Consider the following 15065-nt stretch of genomic DNA (forward strand, 5'->3'; position numbering starts at 1 on the left):
TGGGCACGCTTTTCACCCTGGCTCCTGGCTCCTGGCTCCGAGCGCTTGGCAAGTTCTGTTAGGATCCGGGCCTCCTGAGGCCGCAGCCTGCATGACCCACCTCCCGGGGCCAACCAGATGCCTGCACGGGGCTGGCCTTCGATACATACCTGTGGACCAAATAAATTCCCAAGTAGACCGCTCCACATGCAGGACACATATCCTGTTTTTATTAAAGTGGAGGATGCAGTATTTAGGGTCCAGAGTTTTACAGAATTTTCTTTTTCATTAACTTTATTGAGATCTAATGTACATGCAATAAATCACACCCATTTAAAGTATTAATTGGATGAGTTCTGACAAATGTAAACAGTGGTGTAACCACAACCACCATCAAGATACAGAATATTTCCATCCCGCCCAGGAGTCCTCTCCTGTCCCTTTCCAGTCAACCCTCCGTCTACCCCAACCCCAGCCAACTTCTGGTTCTTTCTGTCGCTACAGATTGCTTTGCACTCTCTAGAGTCACATGGAAATGTGTCAGTACAGTGTGTAGTCTATGTGCCTGGCTTCCTTCATTCGGCAGAGTAATTTGCAATTCATCCATTTCGGTGGGTAGCCCAGTACTTTTTATTGCTGAGTAGTATTCTGTTGTATGGATGTTACCACAATTTGTATATTCAGTCGCCTGTCCATGGGCATTTCGATCATTTCCAGATTTGGTTATTGCAAATGAGGCCTCTGTAAACATTTGCGGACAAGTCTTTGTGTGGACATATATTTTAGTTTCTCAGGGAATTGTCTAGGACTGGGATAGAGATGGCCAGGAGTGGAGACATCCATAAAACTCCTCCCTCATCTATTAAGTCAATAAACATTTATTAGTCAATGATGTGCCAAGCCCGCACTGCAGGCTCGGAAGCCCGGGCAAGCGGGCTCTCTCGACCTTTACGGTGTGGTCAGCGCGGTGGCAGGAGTGCCCATGCGGAGTGGCGGGCCCAGCCAGAAGGCCAAGCGCCTCTCACACCTTCGACCACATTCCACCTCAAAGGCTCCATTTGGAATGCAAGTGTGAGGGAAAGTTTTTAAGGGCTCAGAGGGAAACACTTTTGAACTAAATTATCATATCCTTCCCCCCCTACTTAACACCAAGGTAAATTTCCCTGAGAGATGGGAGTTTCCACTGGGAGGAGACCCTTCCCACTGGGACAGACCCTTCCAAGGGAGAGCGAGCTTGGGCAGGGCCTGTGGGCGATCAGAAGGCAAGGTGTACAGTAGTTCCCCCATATCCACAGTTTTGCTTTCCATGGTTTCACTTACCCACAGTCAACCACAGTCTGAAAATAGTCAATGGAAAATTCCAGAAATAAACAATTCATAAATTTTAAGTTGCGTACCGTTCTGAGAATCATGATGAAACCCCTCAGGGTCCCACTCCACACCCTTGTCAACACTTGGTTTGCTTTTATCAAAATTCTATCTGTCCTAGTGGGTGTGAAGTGGTATCTAACTGTGGTTTTAATGTGCTAATAATATTGAACATATATTCATGTGCTTATTGTTTATTTATACATCCTCTTTGGGAAAATGTCTATACAAGGTCCTTTGCCCATTTTTCAGTTGGGTTGTTTGTCTTTCTCTTGTTGAGTTGTAGGGGTTCCTTATATATTCTGGACATTAAACCCTTATCTGATATGTGATTTGCAGATTTTTTCTGTTGGTTGTTTTTTCACTCCCTTAATAGTGTCTTTCGATACACAAAAGTATTTAATTTTCTGAAGTCTAATTTATCTATTTTTTCTTTGGTCTCTTGTGCTTTCAATGTCATGTTTAAGAAAACATTGACAAATTCAAGGTCATGAAGATTTTCCCCTCTGATTTCATCTAAGAGTTTTATAGTTTTAGCTCTTAAATTTAGGTCTTTGCTCTATTTTGAGTTAATTTTTATATACAGTATAAGGTAAGAATCTAACTTCATTTTTTGATATGTGGATATCCAATTTTCCCAGCACCACTTGTTGAAAAGACTGTTCTTTCCCCACTGAATGGTCTTGGCACCTTTGTGGAAAATCAGTTAACCACAGATGTAAAGATTTATTTCGGGACTCTCAATCCTATTCCATTGGTCTATATGTCTATCCTAATGCCAATGCCACACTGTTTGGATTACTGTAGTTTTATAAGATGTTTCACAATTGTGAAAAGTGAGTCTTGTTCTTTTTTAAGATTATTTTGGCTATTTAAGTTTCCTTGAAATTCTGTATAAGTTTTAGGCTGGATTCTTACATTTTTGAAGATAACCCACTGACCCATCACTTTTGATTTTTAAAAAATTCAGCGTCGCATGTTGCAGTGGAGAGAGGTTCTAGCTAAACAGCAGACCTCAGAGGACCAATCTGAGCCAACAGTGCTTTGTGGCTGCCAATAAGCAAGTGATGCTGGGCTCTATTTAAACCAGTGCAGGAGAAGAGAGGCCCCCGTCTTCTGTGCTCTGCCTACTGAGGCCCATGTTTTTCTAGAGAGCTCTTGAGACCATAGATGCTATTTCCAGGGACAGAATACTATATACAGTGAATAAACCTCATTAGTGGGGAGCAGTTGAGGAACTTGGGGAGATGACTGGGTAGGGATAGAGGAAGGGGATGCATAATAACTTTTAAATATTTGGGTGGTCCCACCCTCACCCTTTCTCTCTCTTCTTCCACTTGCAAAGCAAAAGTTTTTCTCTAGAAGAATGAAGACAAATGATCAGGAGCCACACAAACTGCCCTGATTCTAACCATTGGTGCTGTTTGCTAACCATTAGACCAGTTCACATCTGGAACCAGCTGCCCCTTTGTGAAGTGCTGAGTTGCCTGCCAGGGGCAGTGTTCAAACAGAGGCCAGGTGATGGACTACTGAGGCAGAACAGCAGCAGGAATCAAGGACCTGAGACTCTTCCAGTCATGGAGCAGGGCTTGTAAAAGATCTTGTCTGCGAGTGTGGCCATGACCTCCTCCAGGGCATCCTCTCTGTGACAGCTGCTGCAAGGGAGCTGGAAATGACACGGCTGTCAACAGGAATCTGCTTCTTCAAGTGATGCTTCAGTATCACTCAAAAGGGAGGCAGGGTGATGTTCTGGGAAGAACTGACAGACATAGGTTTGAATCCCAGCTGTGTCTCTAGCTGTATGGCCCCAGCAAGTTAGCTAATCTCTCTAAACCCCGGTTTCCTAATCTGTAAAATGGGAAAGCCCCACAGCTCTGTCCCATCCTCTTGCTTGCAGCATGTGAGAGACCAGCAAGCCCCGGCCAATTTCAGTTGCCCTTCCCCCACCCACTGAGTAGATCTGTGACCATCATAGGAACCAGTCCGTCTCCCCAAGTATTTGCTGTAGAAGAGCAGGCCTTTCTCTTCTCCTGGGGTTGAGGCCTGGGAAGGCCATCTGGGCCTCGGCTGCCTTGGGCATCTTTCCTGCTGTCTGGGGAGAATGTGCCCGAGAGCCCAGCCAATACAGGGGGAGTCAGGCTGAGAGCTGGAGCTAATGAGACACAGCCCAGACCAATCTTACTCCCTGGGCCCAGCTATGGCTGAAGTCCACTCCTGCTTTCATCAATTATGTGAGCAATAAATTCCCTTTTTTGGCTTCAGCTAATTTGAGTTGGGCTCTGCCAGTAAAAACCAAAAGAGCCCTGACCAGTCTATCTTTCTGCAGGGCAGGGAGCGGATGAAAAGTGATCAGAATGCGAAGTATCTGAACCTTAGAGCACGTGAGAGACCAGCAAGCCGGGTTTCCCGCGTAGCCATATGGACAACAGTGGAGGGTGGGGACAGACTGTCTTACTGGTTGTGAGAAGTGAGCACGCGGTCCCGGCTGGGCCAGCCTGAGTGCTCCCTGCACTGTTCTGAGCGGAGCAGCAGGGCAGGCTCCCTTTCCCCTGGGCCACTGCTGGGTTTCTGTTACCCACAGCTGCCACCAGCAAGCTTCCTGTCCCATGAAGAGGGAATGACAGCTCACAAAGGCAGAGAGTGGACAGCGGGGGACTTGTGTCCCCGGCCCCAGCTGCCCGCACTGCCAAGCACCACAGGGTCCAATGAACTGCTCTTTTTCTTCAGTGTGACTGGGTTTCTGTCCCTGGCCTCTGAGGGATTCCTGACTAATGTGCCCAGAGGCCGGCTGAGGCAAGGCCAAAAAAGAGCCACAGGGACAGGGTTGCTGTGCAGCCGGGACAGTCTGCCCCTCATTCCTGGTGTGGGAAAGACCCATCCGTTCCTGCCAAGCAGCTCTCACAGCCAGTGTCTGGGACAGATGAGTCCTGCAGAGGGACGGACAGGACCAATGCAGGGCACCGATGCCACTCCAATGCCCTCTCCAGCTGCTTTCTTTCAAATCCTTTGACTAGACCCTTGCCTTGTCTATACACAGTGTCCTATCCAGTAGGTGGATCTGTTGTGATGAGCACTATATGGCCCCAGCAAGTTAGCTGATCTCTCCAAACCTCAGTTTCCTAATCTGTAAAATGGGAAAATTATACCGACTAGAGCTGATTATGGCTAACAAGCTTGCTTCTCCCACCTTCTGCCTTGTCCAGGGAGCTGGTTGGGCTCCTCTTCACCCCTGGTTGGTGAGGGTGAGAGCATGGGTGGTCTGGGCTGAGACCCCCAACAGATTCGACAGGTGGAGAAGCACAGGTGGGGAGCGCTCTTGCCTCTGTGTGCCCCCCACAGCCCCTCCGCATCTTCACTCACCTGTTAGTCACTCAACAAACGTGTGGGGCAGGAGCTCTGGGCCAGGCGCTGGGCCAGGAATCATGGCACCACAATGAACAAAGCAAAGCTCACATTCTAGTGACAGAGACAACAAGTGAAATAAGTAAAAAATACAAAGTGTGTCAGATGTTAGTAATTACAACAACCAGAGGAAGGAGGAAGATGGTGGGCAAAGGTGTTACTATGTCACAAAGGATGGCCAACAGCGGCCTCTCCAAGGAAGTGCAGAGAGGAAGGGCACGCCTGGCATGTTCAAGAAATGGCAAGGGCCCGGCCGGTGTGGCTCAGTGGGTTGAGCGTCATCTGTGCACCAAAAGGTCGCCGGTTCGATTCCTGGTCGGGGCACATGTCTCTTCAGGTGAGAATTCTCACTCAGACCCCTCCTGCTTCTGGGGAAAGACGGATGAGCTCTGGGGAGAAAGGGGCACCGTTAGAAGGAACAAGCCCAAGCTCTGTCTTCTGCCTCCCTGGCCTTTTTCTCACTTGTGGAACCTGCGCTGGGCTCTCTGAACCTCAGTTTTCCTTCCTGTCAATGGGGGAGGAGGGACAGCTACCCCTCAGCTTTGGCCCAGGGCCTGATGGAGCAGAGGAGGCAGTGCCTTTGTGTGATGGGGAGGGGATTCTGAGCCTCTGACCTGACACCCTGGGACCCAGGCCAGAGTCCCACCCCCAGTGCTGATGGAAGCTGCAGAGTGGCACCGGGAGGAGGGGACACAGTAAGTCAAATGGGCCTCACCCAGCCTGGCCCGGAGGGAGCCCTGTGAAGGTCAGTGTCCACCAGTGAGATGGGGAAGATTTGGAAAACAGGGCCCAGAAAGACAGGTGCCCCGGGAGCCCTGAGCACCAGGTTGGTGTGCAGGACCAGTGTGAGGTCCTGAGGAGGAGCCACACGCATGCCACACGCCAGCCTGAAGCGCCTGCTCAGCCAGGAGCAGGGCGCAGCCTTGGTGTGAGGAAAGGCAAGTCCAGCATGCAGCTCGGCTCTTCTCAGGAGTATGGCACTGTGGGGGGTCCATGGGAGGGAAACTGGGGACCCTATGGGAGGCATTGTGTGGGGGCACTGCAGGGAGCAGAGATGCATCAAACTTAGCCCCTCCTGGGCCCTCCAGGGCAGAGAGAGCACGGCTGTTTGAGGTAAAATACACTGGCTCCTTAAAGCTCATGGCAGCCCGGGCGGGGGCGGGGGCGGGGGGGGGGGGCTCCTTCCCACTCACAGGCGCGGGAACCAGCTCTGGTCGGAGAGGCGGAGCCATGTGCCCAAGGTGGGCCAGCTGAGCGGCATCAGAGCCATTCGGAAGCCAGGTACGGGCCCCGCAACCCAAAGTCTTTCAACTCTGGCCCCTGGAAAACGGAGCCAGGCAAAGAATTAAAAACTGGCCCAGCAGGGCACACAGGGAGCCACCCGAACTCCCAGCTCCGTCTCAGGGTTTGGCTCCACTGTTTACCCCCAAGGTGGCAGCTGAGGAGGTGGGGCATGGGGGTGGTTCCATGACCCCCAGAGAGAGGCCGGATTAGTCCCGGACCCTGCCCCCACCGCAGGCCAGACAGGCTGCAGGCGTTGGGTTTGGGGCCCCCGGGAGGCCCTCTAAGGAGTCAGTTCCTCTCCTCCCCAGGCCTCCCAGCCACCTCTACCCCCTGGGCCTGCCCTCCTCTCAGAGCTGCTGGCCCTGAGCAGAGCTCACAGCTTTTCCTGAGCTAGGGCTGGCGCCCCACTTCCCCATACAACCCAAACCCCCTGCCCCCGGCCTCTGACCTGGCCTCCCATCGTTCCAAGCTCCCTCTCCATGATGCCTTCCTCGTCTTCAGGCAACGTCCCCGTGGGCGCATGAAGCGCCTGCTCTGTGCCAGGAGCTGAACTCAGCCGAGAGTCTGACCCAGGAGCGGGAGCCAGCAGAGAGGGACACATGGGGACTGCGGGGGCCCAGGACTGGAGGGAGGAAGAGCCAGGTAAGGCATGATGATGGAGGACTTTTGACACGCAGGTAAGGCATGATGATGGAGGACTTTTGACACGCACCTTAGAGAATAACGAGGCGTTTCGGGAGACAGGAGGAGGTGCAGCGGGCATTCCAAGCGGAAGGAACGAGGGTTTTCCCTGTCTTGCAGGATGAACAGCCCAAAGCATCCTTGGGGACCTGCCGTGTTCCAACCCGGCTTGTCTGTGGGCACCCTGAGAGGGGACAGGGCCAGGCTTCCTCGGGACCCCACAGAGCCCTGAGAGCGAGGGGCTTTGCGGGAGTGTTGGATGGGACAAGTGGAGACTCTCCCACACTGAGGTCCTCCTCCTGGGTCAGCCTGTCCTGCTGAGTGCGAGTGATCAGGACACTGCGCACTACTCTTCGTGGCAATCAGGGCGGCCACGTTTCACCTCCTTGCTCTTTGTGGAATAAAGAGACACGAGTCTGTTTTAAAGATGAGGACACTTGAGGCTCAAGGGTCAAAACCACAGAGCTAGAGATGCAGCTGCGATCTGAACTCAGGTCTCTGGCTGCACAGTCACAGCTCCTATTCACCTCCCTCAGTGTTCTTGTCTGGCAGTAGGACCTAGTTGTAAATTAGGATGGAGGCACAGAGAGCAAGCCTGGGCCCCCCAGAGGTGGCAGCCAGGCAGGCTGGGAACCCCCAGACCTGAAACAGGCCTGAGGCAGGAGCGGCCGGGGCTCCAGAGGAAACCAAAGCCCAGACTCCGGGGCTAAACAACTCCACATCCCCACCTAGTGGCCAGAGGGAGTCACTGCCGCGGCTCACAGGCGACACTGATCCAGGTCACCTGCAAGCCACAGCCGGCGGGAAAGCCTCCTCCCTGGGCCAGGGCTCCTCGGAAGAGAGAGGAGGCCCCATCAGTGGGCCTCCACTGGCGTTCATTGCCCTCAGGATTTCTCTGCAGCGATCCAGTCGCCTGTGGGAGCTCTGTTCTCAGCTGCAGACATCCCAACGCCCAGGCCTCTTGGGTCAGCCCCTAGCCTAAACCTCCATGCCTAGGCCAGGTTCCCCAGGCTCAGGGACTTGGCAGCGTGTCATCCCAGATGGCAGGATCCCATTGGCCTGCACTGGCCTCCAGGGCAGGAGGGGCCACCCAGCTCTGGTGGGTCAACCCGGGCTGCTGCCCAGGGTGGAGGAGAATTTGCCAGCTGGCCCCCAGGCCCCTATCCTTAGGCTCCTCTAGGCTCCTCCAAATGGAGGGGCAGGAAAGCAGACTTTACTGAGCCAGGAACCCTTATAAACAGCATCTCATTGAATCTTCAAATAACCCCACGAGCTAGGTACACTAGTACCTCCATCTTGAAGAAGCCGTGGGGAAGGGTAAAGTAATTGCCTAAGTCACACACTCACTGAATATTAACTACAAACGACATGGTCTGCGATAGACACGGGCACCTCCCTCAGGAGGGAAACAGCTGAAGGGAGCTTCCCAGAGACGCGCCCAGTGGGCTGAGCTCAGAAGGAAGCGGACAGGAAGCGATTCCAGGCCGTGGGAAGGGGTGCAAGCTAGAGGCCCAGGGCGAGGTCAGCAAGATGGACCTAAACTCCTGGGCTGGCGGGTGCACAGTGGGTGGGGAGGAGGCAGGACTCCTGCAGGCCCCGCAGCCAGGCGAAGGAGGGTGGCCTGGGCTCCAAGAGCGCGGGAAGCCTTGGAAGGCAGCAAACACGGCAGCAAGAGCCCTACCTCACCCATGTTTCAGGGAGGGCTTAGCTGGCGGGAAAGGTCGGTGGGCAGACGTGCTGGGAGGTTCCCAATGGTCCTAGGTGGAGAGGCCCCCCCGGAGTTGGGGGCAGGGGCAAGGTTGTTGCTCAGGCAGGGCTCAGTGGCAGCAAAGGCTGAGGCCAGAGGACAACAGAGCCCAGAGACTCACCCGGCGTCTCTGCAGATCAGGGTTTGAGGGTTTGAAGGCCTGGTTGTCCGGGGCCCTTAGTCCATTTGGGCTGCTAGGACAAAATTCCACAGACTGGGAAACTTATGAACAACAGGCATTTATTTCTCACAGTTCTGGAGGCTGGAAGTCCGAGCTCAGGGTGACAGCAGGGTGAGGCCCCTCTTCCTTCCAGATCATAGATGCCTCTTGGTGTCCTCACGTGGTAGAAAGGAGAAGGGATCTCTTTATAACAACAAAATCCCATTCATAAGGGCTCTGTCCTTGAGACCTAAGCACCTCCTGAAGGTTCCATCTCCTAATACCATCACCTTGGGAGTTAGGCTTCAATATGAATTTTCAGGGGACACAAACATTCAGACCTCAGCAACCTGGAGGCTTCTCCTACAGAGGCAGGTCCTCAAGCAAGATATCTGCCCTCCATGGCCCTCAGTTCCCCAGGAGAGAGAGGAAGCCCCAGTGGTAGGGACTATGTCCTTGGCCCTCAGGGGTTCTCTGCAGCTGGCTCCAAGTGGACTTGGGAGCAGGGGCTCTGGTCCAGGGCCTAGGATAGCATATTGTGCAGGGACTGGGTGTGGGTCCTGCTTCTGGAGGTAGGAATTCATTCATTCACTCATTCATTCAGCCAATGCTTTTTGCACTCCTGCCATGTGTTAAGCAGTTTTAGGTCTGGGCACCGAGCAATAAGCAAAACAGACACCAGACTACCTTGAGGGAGCCAACAATCTCCTAGGAGACAGGCCTTAAACAAATATACCTCCTCCCAGAGGAGAGGTGGCAATGCAGAGGAGTGGGGTGGGAAAGGGCGTGGCCCTAGCAAACTTGGGACAGTATGTGTCTGCCTGCATTTGTGTGTCTTAGTGTTTCTCTGTATTGTGTGTGTGTCTCTGTGTTTGCATGTGGTTAATGAGTGCCTCTATATAAGGGGTGGTCCACATATGTATATATTTGTGTGTCTTTGGGGGGGGGTGTTAATGTGCTATGTGTAAGTCTCCATGTGTGTGCTTGTATGTCTCTGGGTGAATTTGTATGTGGGGGTCTGTGTGTAAGTGGTAGGGTGACCTGCTGGGAGACTTGTTCAGAACTACATGGTTTCTCAGAATGTGAGATATCAATACTAAAACCAGAACTGCTGTGGCACACTGGGACAGTCGTGGAAGGCCAAAGCTGGAAGGGTGGACGGTACCTCTGAGAGGGGAATAAGACCCAAAGTTGGGGCAGGGTCTTAGTCCAGGGCTAAATACATCCAGTCCCACAAGAGCCTGTCACAGGGGGCTGGGCCAAATGCCCAGTGGACAAAGAAGCCCCAGGCCGTAAAGCAGGAGCTCTAAGGGGTCCAGGAAAGAGCACAGGCTTGGGGTCAGCCTGACCTTGGTGTGACCATCATCTGCTTCTTAGCAACTATGTCCTTGGGCAGGTCTGAGCCTTGGTTTTCTCCTCTGCAAAATGGGGATAATCATATCCACTGCCCAGTGCTGAGAATTAAGTAAGAAAATGTATGCCCAGTGTTAAGCACACATTTGGGGTTCCACAGCTCCGCTGGTGAGGCTGAGGAGAAGGCGCCGTGGGGCCAGAGGATATATTCTCTTTGGGATGGAAATCATTAATAAGGAGAGCAAACATGATCTGTGCCTGAGCTAAGCGCTTGCCATGTGACATCTCAGGCAACCCTTCCACACCCGTGCTATTGTTTTACACAGGAGAAGCCCCTGGCAGGCCTTGCGGGGCTGACCAGACTTGAGGCCACCCTGCCCTGTCTCCCAGACTCAGGCTGGGTCAGGCTGCTTCTCCCATGGACCCGCCTCCTGGCCCTGCCAGAAGGGCACCCGCCCACCCCTTTGCCCTTTCCCAGCCGGGAAGCTGACTCTCACCCATCATCACTTCATCAGCTAACATTTGGCAGGGCCGGGCCCATGGGATTGTGAAAGAGCCCTTCCTTTATTTACTGGGTGGCCTGGGGCGCTTCACTTCCGTTCTCTGAACTTCATTTGCCGTGTCTGTGAAGGGGGGCTCGTAATCCACACCTTGCCAGGGAGGGTTCAGTGAGACCCCATATGTGAAAGTGCTTTCAACACACAAAGCCTTCCACACAGGTAGGGAATTAGCCCATTGGGTGCCCCCCAGGCCTGGGGCACCCTTAAATATGGGGCCTGCATGTCCCCCATCAGTATTCCCTTCTCTCTTTAGGAAGAAGTCTCAGTCAGGCAACAGGCTGTGGTGCTGGCTGCCTGTCACCCTCCTGTGCCTCTCCTGCAGTTTGCTGGGGGTGAGGGGGGTGAATAAACATCCCACCAGGAGCGGAGGCAGCAGAGTCAGCCAGTTAGTTCCCTAAGGGTTTTAGGACCTGGAGTGTGATTTTCTAATTGTGAATTCATCCTGGCCTGTTCCCCAAGAATCTCAGTGACAACAGCCTCGGTCTGTGGATGACTCTGCCATCCCCCAGGCTTAGTTTCTCAAACGTTAAATGAAAGTAGAGTCCCTGCCTCTTACCTGAAGAAGCTGAGGCTGGGGATCACTGGGCACCGGACCAAGGTCAACTGGTCAATCACAGATCAATCTGATTTTAGTCCAAACCATTTATTTTCAGGAGGAGGATTCTGGGGTCCAGAGAAGAAAGTCCCATTGTCCCGGGTCACATAGCCAGAGCCAGAACTTGACCTGTCCCTGTCCCCTGTGCTTCGGCAGGCGGTGGATGTGTAGATAACCACTGCATTACCAAAGGTTTTGTCCTACCCTGCGTCCTACATGGGAGGGGAAAGCGTTGGAAGCCTAGGGTGGGAAGACACCCCGCTGGGTCCACACAGCAAAGCTGGGGACTGCGCTGCCGTGGAAATGATGGGAGCTGGTGCGGACTGTGTGCCTTTAGCTCATAATTAAGGAGATGATCTCCAAGAAGGCCAGAGCTCACCTGGGAACCTTAGCCGTCCGCTGGAATCAGGCTTCCAAACCCCACCCCCAACCAAACTGGTGCTGGGCCACCAGCCTCACACCCCCAGCTCCGCCTTCAAGCCTGACCCAGACCTTGGTGTCCTTTAACCCAAGGGAGGGATTCTCAGGCTGACCCTATGATCTCCCTTTTCCACCTCCTCCCACTGGAACAGCGCAGATCCCAAGCCCGCCCCCCCCCCCAAGGCCCGAGGGCACGTGAGCGGAGCCAAGGGCTCGCCCCAGGGGCGCCCATCCTGCACGACCCTGAGCTCAATCTTGAAGACCAGGGGCGGGGAAAGTGAAGAGCTAGAGAAAGGAGCCTAGTTGGACCTCCCACCCTCCCATCCCTGCACCCCTGCACCCCTGAGCGGGCCCCTCAGGCCAAAGCAGTTCTCTGGCGAATCCAAGCCCCATCGCCCGCTCCTGAGAAGCCAGGAAGGCCAGGATTAGGCGGCCTCCTGCCCTGAATGGACCCGAGGACCCCAAGCCCAGCAGGCACACAGAAAGCGGCCGGGCAGGGCGTTGGCACCGCAGGGCAGCGCCAGGAGAAGGGAAGGCGCCGCCACCCTGCGCCTCGGGCGCCCTGGTGCACGTGTCCGCAGCCCCATTCCCCTCGGCGGAGCGCCTCCGTCCCTCGGCCGCCTGTGCGGTCCCTGGGCCTGGACCTACGTCAGCCTGTGGGTTTGTCCCGGTGCCCGTCTGGCTGTGGGTCTCTCCGGCCACCTCTGGCTCTCTCCCTGGGCGGGCTGTCCGGCCGCCGGCCGCCCCTGGCCTGGAGCGCCACCTCGTGGGCGCGTGAGGAATTGCCGTTGCCCGCGGTCAGGGCCGCTACTGGCCGAGCTGCGGAGGGTCCCAAGGAGAGGGGCAGGGAAAGAGGGGCTGCCGCAGGCTGCGGGAACCCAGTGCTGGGGAGGGGGGAGGGGTGGGGCGAGCGGATCTACACCTCCAGAGAGCCCAAAAGGAGCTCCAGGAGCAAATCCGAGTCCCAGAGTTGGGCAGAGGCGTCAATGCATTTAGTGAGGGGTGGCCAGGCCGCATTCCCAGAGGGCACCCACAGCTCAGGGTCCTTTCCCTTTGCCCCCTTCCCCGGGCGCTCACAGGTCTCCCCTCTGCTGCCCAGTCCCTGGAGCACGGAGTGTTCGGCCCCTCGCTGGACCCCAGCTGCCCTACTGGTGCTCCAAACTTTGGAGCCGAAGACCGCAAAGGAGGGAATGGAGTGGGATTGGGTTTCCCAAAGTGGGGGGCGGAAGGCAGGCTCACAGTTTAAACCTCGGTCACAGGGAGACGGTGTCTCTTGAACCGTCGTAGGGCAGGGAGATTGGGGGTTGGGGGGGGACGGGCTCGAGCTGGGGCTTTCACCTGTGGGTGTCCTGGGTGTCACCAAGCTAAACGCGCCCCTCTGGATCCAAGGGGTGCCCTCTGTGGGCGTTCGCGTTACGCTGGGGAGGTGGCCCCCAGTGCTGCGCTCTTCCGTAGGGCAGGGCCACGCGGCTAACACTCAAGGTCTCTCCCCCCCAGCATTGGTCTGGGAGGTGGGGAATGGGGGAGGGAGGGATGGTTTGAGGGCTCGAGACACTCGGATTAACCGAAGGGGAAATGAGGTCCCCCAGGTCTCGGAATCCTGGCTGCCTAGCCGCTAGGGGTCCCACAGAGCCCACACCTCCAGTCTCCAAACTCCCTCTTGACTCGGTCGCAATCCCCCGTCTACATGCACAATCCCCTCAGACCGCACAGCCCCAGGCACAGAGCCCCAGTGGGACGCATCAAGTCACCAACAAGCCTCAGCGGCCCCTCAGTCCCCGTCACCCCTAAACGTGCCCTCCGCACAGGTCCGCACGCTGGCGATGCTGCCGTCTAGGGCCCCCGGTGCCAGGCCCTGAAGGGTTAAGGAGGCCTTGGGGCAGGGGAGCTGCGGGATACCCGGAGCAGGGGCTAATTGAACAAAGGGGGCTGAAAGGACTGGGGCTTAATTGGGCCAGGGGGCCGCCTGGCCTTTGTCTGGGACCAGCTCCCGCCGCCAGCCCGGTTCCCGCAGCCGGGACCCAGTAGAGCAGGGCGGGAGGCGGGGAGGAAAGAAAGGACGAGTCTACACCGCACTCGGGGCGCGGGGCCTCCAGTATCACTGCAGCCGACCCAGACCCTCCCGCCAGCGCCCCGCCCCGACTGAGCGGCGACCCTCCGGCGTTGGGTCCCCACTGCGCCCGCGGCCCCGCCCGCGGCTCCAGTCGGGTGCTGCCCCCTGGTGTCAGCGGCGCGCTTCGCAGGCTGCTGTGGACGCGCCGCCTCCTTCCAGACGCACCGACGGCCAGAAACCGAAGGAGCGGACGCATTCCTTCCCTTTGAATCTTAGAGGCGTTTTCAGCCCAAAGCCCCCTTGAGCAAGTGCGCTATCGACGAGGGGTTCTATCTGGGCTGGGAAAGGGGTCTCTCCGCCGCGCCCCGTCTTGGGCAGCCCCTTCGCTGCTCTGCCCGCCTGAAGCCGGGAGGGAGGCAGGGAAGCGGGAGCCCGCCGTCTAGGGGCCGGGACAGTCTCCTTCGCCCTCCCGCTCGTTCACCCGCCCAGACCACAGCCAAGTGGAGCGTGGCCAGGGGCCAGCTCCCTCCCGGGAGGAGACCACCAGTTCTCCTTCCTCGCAAATGTGTAGGCCCAGGAAGGTGTCCTGGGAGCTCGGAGGCCAGGACACGGTCAATTCCACCTCCACCTTCACCCTTTCTCCACCAGAATCACCGTCCCCTGGCGTCCCTGGTGAGTCGCAGGCCAGTGCCTACCGCCCTGTCCAAAGTGCCGAGGTGGACAGCCTGCCCGGCAGGGCGTCACGGATCCCTAAGGCTTAAAGAGAGAACTGGGACTCACAGATAGAGACCAGACTGAGGGGTGCCTGGGGGAGGGGTTTGGGGGCTGGATGGGAATGGTGAAGGGATTGAGAAGTACAGGTTGGTGGTCACAAAGCAGTCACGGGGAGGTAGGCACAGCACAGGGAAGTGATACAGTCAATAATATCTTAACTGTGCGTGGTGCAGGTGGGTACTTGAAGTATCCGGGAACCACTTTGTAAAGTATGACTCACCACTACACTGTACACCTGAAACTAATACAAAATAATATCGAATGTAAAATATATATATATATATAAAGTCACAACCAGAGAAAAAAAGGAGAACTGGGAAGGAGGTGGAGGGGTCAGTAAGGGGGAGACCTAGGGGTGGGCGGAGGAAGTGACCGACTGCCCACCTCGCACCCTTTCTGCTAGTACTGGGGCTGCAGACGCTGTTGGCGGGGAGAAGGGGGGAGGGTGCCCCCCGCCAGCTCACAGGACGAGGGCCGGGCGCAGTTGTCTTTGCAGGAGCCGGTCTGGGGAAGGGCGGGCCTAAGGGCGGCTGATACAGTGGGACTCCCGGAGACTCCCCAGCCAAGCCCATTAGTATATAGGGGGAAACTGAGGCAGGAGAGGGCTAGCCTACGACCCACACTCCCACACCTCCGAGAGAGATTCACATGAGTTACAAGGAAGAACTTTCGGGCTAAACTTTGCCACT

This window comes from Miniopterus schreibersii (genome assembly GCF_964146895.1).
Source record: "Miniopterus schreibersii genome assembly, chromosome: 16".
NCBI lineage: Eukaryota > Metazoa > Chordata > Mammalia > Chiroptera > Miniopteridae > Miniopterus > Miniopterus schreibersii.